Raw genomic sequence first — 7,297 nt, forward strand, 5'->3', positions numbered from 1 at the left:
TCCAGCTTCTGGCTACTATAAATAAGGCTGCTATGAACATAGTGGAGCATGTGTCTTTCTTACTGGTTGGGACATCTTTGGATATATGCCCAGAAGAGGTATTTCAGGATCTTCCGGTAGTACTATGTCCAATTTTCTGAGGAACCGCCAGACTGATTTCAAGAGTGGTTGTACCAGCTTGCAATCCCACCAACAATGGAGGAGTGTTCCTCTTTCTCCACATCCTCGCCAGCATCTGCTGTCACCTGAATTTTTGATCTTAGCCATTCTGACTGGTGTGAGATGGAATCTCAGGGTTGTTTTGATTTGCATTTCCCTGATGATTAAGGATGTTGAACATTTTTTCAGGTGTTTCTCAGCCTTTCAATATTCCTCAGGTGAGAATTCTTTTTTCATCTCTGAGCCCCATCTTTTATGGGGCTATGTGACTTTCTGGAGTCCACCCTCTAGAGTTCTTTATATATATTGGATATTAGTCCCCTATCTGATTTAAGATAGGTAAAGATTATTTCCCAACCTGTTGGTGGTCTTTTTGTCTTATTGAAGGTGTCTTTTGCTTTGCAGAAGCTTTGCAGTTTCATGAGGTCCCATTTGTCAATCCTTGATCTTAAAGCACAAGCCATTGCTGTTCTATTCAGTAAATGTTCCCCTTTGCCCATATTTTCAAGGCTTTCCCACACTTTCTCCTCTATAAGTTTCAGTGTTTCTGGTTTTAAGGAAAGTTCCTTGATCCACTTAGATTTGACCGTAGTACAAGGAGATAAGTATGGATCGATTCACATTCTTCTACACGATAACAACCAGTTGTACCAGCACCAATTGTTGAAAATGCTGCCTTTCTTCCACTGGATGGTTTAAGCTCCCCTGTCGAAGATCAAGTGACCTTGGTGTGTGGGTTCATTTCTGGGTCTTTAATTCTATTCCATTGGTCTACTTGTCTGTCTCTATACCAGTACCATGCAGTTTTTATCACAAATGCTCTGTAGTAAAGCTTTAGGTCAGGCAAGGTGATTCCACCAGAGGTTCTTTTATCCTTGAGAAGAGTTTTTGCTATCCTAGGTTTTTTGTTATTCAAGATGAATTTGCAAATTGCTCCTTCTAATTCGTTGAAGAATTGAGTTGGAATTTTGATGGGGATTGCATTGAATCTGTAGATTGCTTTTGGCAAGATAGCCATTTTTACAATGTTGATCCTGCCAATCCATGAGCATGGGAGATCTTTCCATGTTCTGAGATCTTCTTTAATTTTTTTCTTCAGAGACATGAAGTTCTTGTCATACAGATCTTTCATTTCGTTAGTTAGAGTCACACCTAGGTATTTTATATTATTTGTGGCTATTGAGATGGGTGTTGTTTCCCTAATTTCTTTCTCAGCCTGTTTGTCCTTTGTGTAGAGAAAGTCCATTGACTTGTTTAAGTTAATTTTATGTCCAGCTACTTCACTGAAGCTGTTTATCAGGCTTAGGAGTTCTCTGGTGGAATTTTTAGGGTCACTTACATACACTATCATATCATCTGCAAAAAGTGATATTTTGACTTCATCTTTTCCAATTTGTCTCCCCTTGATCTCCTTTTGTTGTCGAATTGCTCTGGCTAGGACTTCAAGTACTATATTGAAGAGGTAGGGAGAAAGTGGGCAGTGTTGACTAGTCCCTGATTTTAGTGGTATTGTTCTGGCTTCTCACCATTTACTTTGATGTTGACTACTGGTTTGCTGTAGATTGCTTTTATCATATTTAGGTATGGGCCTTGAATTCCTGATATTTCCAAGACTTTTATCATGAATGGGTTTTGGATCTTGTCGAATGCTTTTTTCGCATCTAATGAGATGATCATGTGTTTTTTGTCTTTGAATTTGTTTACATGATGGATTACGTTGATGGATTTTCGTATATTAAACCATGCCTGCATCCCTGGGATGAAACCTACTTGGTCAGGATGGATGATTGCTTTAGTGTGTTCTTGGATTCTGTTAGCAAGAATTTTATTGAGGATTTTTGCATCGATATTCATAAGGGAAATTGGTCTGAAGTTCTCTAACTTGTTGGATCTTTCTGTAGTTTAGGTATCAGAGTAATTGTGGTTTGATAGAATGAGTTGGGTAGAGTTTCCTCTACTATTATTTTGTGGAATAGTTTGTGCAGAACTGGGATTAGATCTTCTTTGAACGTCTGGTAGAACTCTGCACTAAACTAATTTGGTCCTGGGCTTTTTTTTTGTTTGGGAGACTATTAATGACTGCTTCTATTTCCTTAGGGGATATGGGACTGTTTAGATCATTAACTTGTTCCTGATTTAACTTTGGTACCTGGTGTCTGTCTAGAAATTTCTCCATTTCATCCATTTTTTCCAGTTTCGTTGAGTATAGCCTTTTGTAGAAGGATCTGATGGTGTTTTGTATTTCTTCAGGATCTGTTGCTATGTCTCCCTTTTCATTTCTGATTATGTTAATTAAGATATTGTCCCTGTGCCCTCTAGTGAGTCTAGCTAAGTTTTTATCTATCCTGTTGATTTTCTCAAAGAACCAACTCCTCGTTTTTTAATTCTTTGAATAGTTCTTCTTGTTTCCACTTGGTTGATTTTACCCCTGAGTTTGATTATTTCCTGCCGTCTACTCCACTTGGGTGAATTTGCTTCCATTTTTCTAGAGCTTTTATATGTTTCATCAAGCTGCTAGTATGTGCTCTCTCCTGTTTCTTCTTAGAGGCACTCTGCGCTATGAGTTTCCCTCTTAGAAATGGTTTCATTTTGTCCCATAGGTTTGGTTATGCTGTGGCTTCATTTTCATTAAACTCTCAAAAGTCTTTCATTTCTTTCTTTACTCATTCCTTGACCAAGGTATCATTGAGAAAAGTGTTGTTCAGTCTCCAAGTGAATGTTGGCTTTCCATTATGTTTCCATTTATGTTATTATTGAAGATCAGCCTTAGGCCATGGTGGTCTGATAGGTACATGGAACAACATCAATATTTTTGTATCTGTTGAGGCCTGTTTTGTGACAATTATATGGTCAATTTAGGAGAAGGTCCTGTGAGGTGCTGAGAAGAAGGTATATCCTTTTGTTTTAGGATAAAATGTTCTGTAGATATCTGTTAAGTCCATTTGTTTCATCACTTCTGTTAGTTTCACTGTGTCCCTGTTTAGTTTCTGTTTCCATGATCTGTACATTGATGAAAGTGGTGTGTTGAAGTCTCCCACTATTATTGAGTGAGTTGCAATGTGTGGTTTGAGCTTTACTAAAGTGTCTTTAATGAATGTGGCTGCCCTTGCATTTGGAGCATAGATATTCTGAATTGAGAGTTCCTCTTGGAGGATTTTACCTTTGATGAGTATGAAGTGTCCCTCCTTGTCTTTTTTGATAACTTTGTGTTAGAATTCGATCTTATCCGATATTAGAATGCCTACTCCAGCTTGTTTATTCAGACCATTTGCTTGGAAAATTGTTTTCCAGATTTTCACTTTGAGGTAGTGTCTGTCTTTTTCCCTGAGATGGGTTTCCTGTAAGCAGCAGAATGTTGGGTCCTGTTTGTTTAGCCAGTCTGTTAGTCTATGTCTTGTTACTGGGGAGTTGAGACCATTGATATTAAGAGATATTAAGGAAAAGTAATTGTTGGTTCCTTTTATTTTTGTTGTTAGAGTTGGCATTCTGTTCCTGTGGCTGTCTTCTTTTTGGTTTGTTGAGGGATTACTTTCTTGCTTGTTCTAGAGTGTGATTTCCGTCTTTGTATTGCTTCTTTTCTGTCATTATCCTTTGAAGGGCTGGATTTGTGGACAGATAATTTGTGAATTTGGTTTTGTCTTGGAATACTTTGGTTTCTCCATCTATGGTAATTGAGAGTTTGGCCGGGTATAGTAGCCTGGGCTGGAATTTGTTTTGTCTTAGTTTCTGTATAACATCTGTCCATGCTCTTCTGGCTTTCATAGTCTCTGGTGAAAAATCTGGTGTAATTCTGATAGGCTTGCCTTTGTATGTTACTTGACCTTTCTCCCTTACTGCTTTTAATATTCTCTCTTTATTTAGTGCATTTGTTGTTCTGATTATTATGTGTCAGGAGGAATTTCTTTTCTGGTCCAGTCTATTTGGAGTTCTGTAGGCTTCTTGTAAGTTCATGGGCATCTCTTTCTTTAGATTTGGGAAGTTTTCTTCAATAATTTTGTTGAAGATGTTGGCTGGTCCTTTGAGTTGAAAATCTTCATTCTCATCAACTCCTATTATCCGTAGGTTTGGTCTTCTCATTGTGTCCTGGATTTTCCTGGATGTTTTGAGTTAGGATCTTTTTGCATTTTGCATTTTCTTTGATTGTTGTGCTGATGTTCTCTATGGAATCTTCTACACCTTACATTCTCTCTTCCATCTCTTGTATTCTGTTGCTAATGCTTGCATCTATGGTTCCAGATATCTTTCCTAGGGTTTCTATCTCCAGCGTTGCCTCACTTTGGGTTTTCTTTCTTGTGTCTACTTCCATTTTTAGGTCTAGTATGGTTTTGTTCATTTCCATCACCTGTTTGGATGTGTTTTCCTGTTTTTCTATAGGGACTTGTAACTCTTTAGCAGTGTTCTCCTGTATTTCTATAAGTGAGTTATTAAAGTTCTTCTTGATGTCCTCTACCATCATCATGAGATATGCTTTTAAATCTGGGTCTAGCTTCTCGGTTGTGTTGGGGTGCCCATGACTAGGTGGCATGGGAGTGCTGTGTTCTGATGATGGTGAGTGGTCTTGATTTCTGTTAGTAGGATTCTTACGTTTGCCTTTCGCCATCTGGTATTCTCTGGAGCTGTGCAGGATACACTTGGCAGGGTCCCAGAACTAAGATGTCTGTTGCCAATACTCGGCAAAGCGCTCCTGTGCTGGGCAGATCCCAATCCTCAGAATTCTTAAGATGGCCCGGCTGGTGTTGTGCGTATCTGGTGGTAGTCAGCCGACTGTGCGCCCTAGCTACCCTGGTGCTGCTCGGACCAAAAGGGGCTTGTGCCCCTACTCAGACCAGGTTTTGCTTCACTGACTAATGCAGTGTCAAGTCCCGTGAGGTTGGATTGGAGCAGATGCTTAGTTCCACTCACCAGAGGTCTTAAGATCGCTTGGCGTGTGTTGTGGGTAGCTGGCAGTAGTCAGACGACTGTGCGCCCTCTCCTGCACCTTCAAATGCTGGCTATGACTCCTGCCCTCCACTCTTCTCAGGTATGGCATTTCACCTCTTCTTCTCCCAGCCTGATGGATCTCCTTTGTACTACTTCCTCTCTGTTTTAAGCACTGAAACCTTAAAAGTCCTAACTCTGTCTAACCTGGCCAGCCATTACCTGGTTGAATCTTTATTTACCAATCAAAACCAACTCAGAGCAGAATCCCTCAGTGTTTTACATGCAGAAAATTATAATAAAAGCAGCATTAGGTCAAACTCACTACAATTCTGTTCATAATTTTTATAAAGGCCACTGACTTTATTAATCTAAAATTTGTTATAAATAGTGACTGATTTATTTTTTTTGCCAAAAAAGGAACCAAATTAGTTACTTAATATCAAGTGACCAGCTGTGAATTCACATGAAAGAACAAAGTAATTTGAAAGATGAATGGAAAATAAACAACTGAACCAAGAAGAAAAACTGAATCCAAATTTGATGGTGAGGAATGTCCAGAGCCAATCCAGCCAGTGTTGCAAAACTTTAAAGATTCAGAAATTGGCCACAGCAGATACTTCTGGAAAAGAAACAGCAAAATAAAAATGAATAAAAGAGATAGGTGGATTTATTTTTCAGAAAGTAGAATATAAATTCAAATATTTCATCTCACCAATGAAATGACAATTAATACTTCGAGAATTTTAGAATTCATTCTAATTGGAGAATACAGGGATAGTAGGTAATTTTTATTTCCTTTCTACATACAATATAGAAATATTATATCTATATTAGGCTTAGAGTCAGGAAAACTTGGGAAACAATATAGATAATATTCATCTCTAGAAGTCAGACAGGTAAAAAACAAAGTCAAAATAACACAAATGGCAAATCTAAGAAAAGCAACACTGTAAATTCAGCATGTGCTTAGAAATGCAAATACGATATTTAAAAAATTCCACCCTTTATTATGAACAATGAATGTAAATACCAGAATTTCACCTTTAAGAAAAATCACATGGATAATACAAGTTAGAAGGAAACTGCACACCTCAAGCATAACAAAATTCATTATATATATTTATACACACACACACACACACATAATCATGTAGTCTGAGCCAGAAATGCAATCTCTTACTGTTTGAATCAGTTACAAAGATATTTTCATCACATAGATTCTCTCTTAAAGAAGAGAAAAATCCATTACATCATTTACATTTCTCTGGATGCTCAACCTGAGTCCATCTTAAGATGTGTTTTTCTTTTTTTTTTTTTTCTTTCTTACAGATTGAGCTAAAGTGCAGATTCAAAAATCATAGGAATTGTAATTCTGAGTCACTGGAGTAATCTTATGCAGAAAGTTTGAGTAAAATAATCTATAACTTAGAGGAGTGAACATGTCACAAATTTTGTAGAAAATTTAAATGTGGACTATGGACGACATGGTGGTTGGTAGTTCTATTCTCAGGGGTAGAAATGACACTACTAAATGGCAGTTTATTGCTAAGGACAGTACAGTACAGAAGTCAAGAAAACCATATATAGTCCAACATATACCAAAGAAATTCAATGAAACATAAAATAATATTCTGAAATAATAATACAAAAAGTATAAAATCTTGAAGAAACTAAAAAAAATTATAGGTATATATTACCTACATATTTAAATGAAGGGGATAAAAGAAAACCAATATAAGAACTCATGTTCTTGAAATGTGGTAATGGTATCATGGCAGGGAAAGTACCATAAAAGTCCAGGACTAGATGGATTTAACAATGAGTTCTACCAGACTACAGAATTTCTTTTGTAAATGTAACTACATTGTGTTTCTCTGTATATACTTTCATTTCTGTGGTTGCATATGTCACATCATGAACGTGCAGGTCATGGGACAACTTTCAGAAGCTGATTCTCTCCTTTCAAAAGTGGTTTCCAGGTTTGCAAACTTAGTAGAAAAAAGATTCATACTGCATTAGAAAAAATCACCATAATCTAATTGGATCTACATCAGAGATATGCCCTCATAATCATAATTTACCACACATGAAACAATATAATAGAATATCTATGCATATCTAAGGGCAAAAATTATATGAACGTTTCTATATATTCAAATAGAACCATTTTACTTTGTACTTGAAAGGGTCTCTTCAGGTTCTTTCACACTGCTGTTGT

This window comes from Mus musculus, chromosome Y, assembly GCF_000001635.26.
Source record: "Mus musculus strain C57BL/6J chromosome Y, GRCm38.p6 C57BL/6J".
In the NCBI taxonomy this organism is placed as follows: Eukaryota; Metazoa; Chordata; class Mammalia; order Rodentia; family Muridae; genus Mus; species Mus musculus.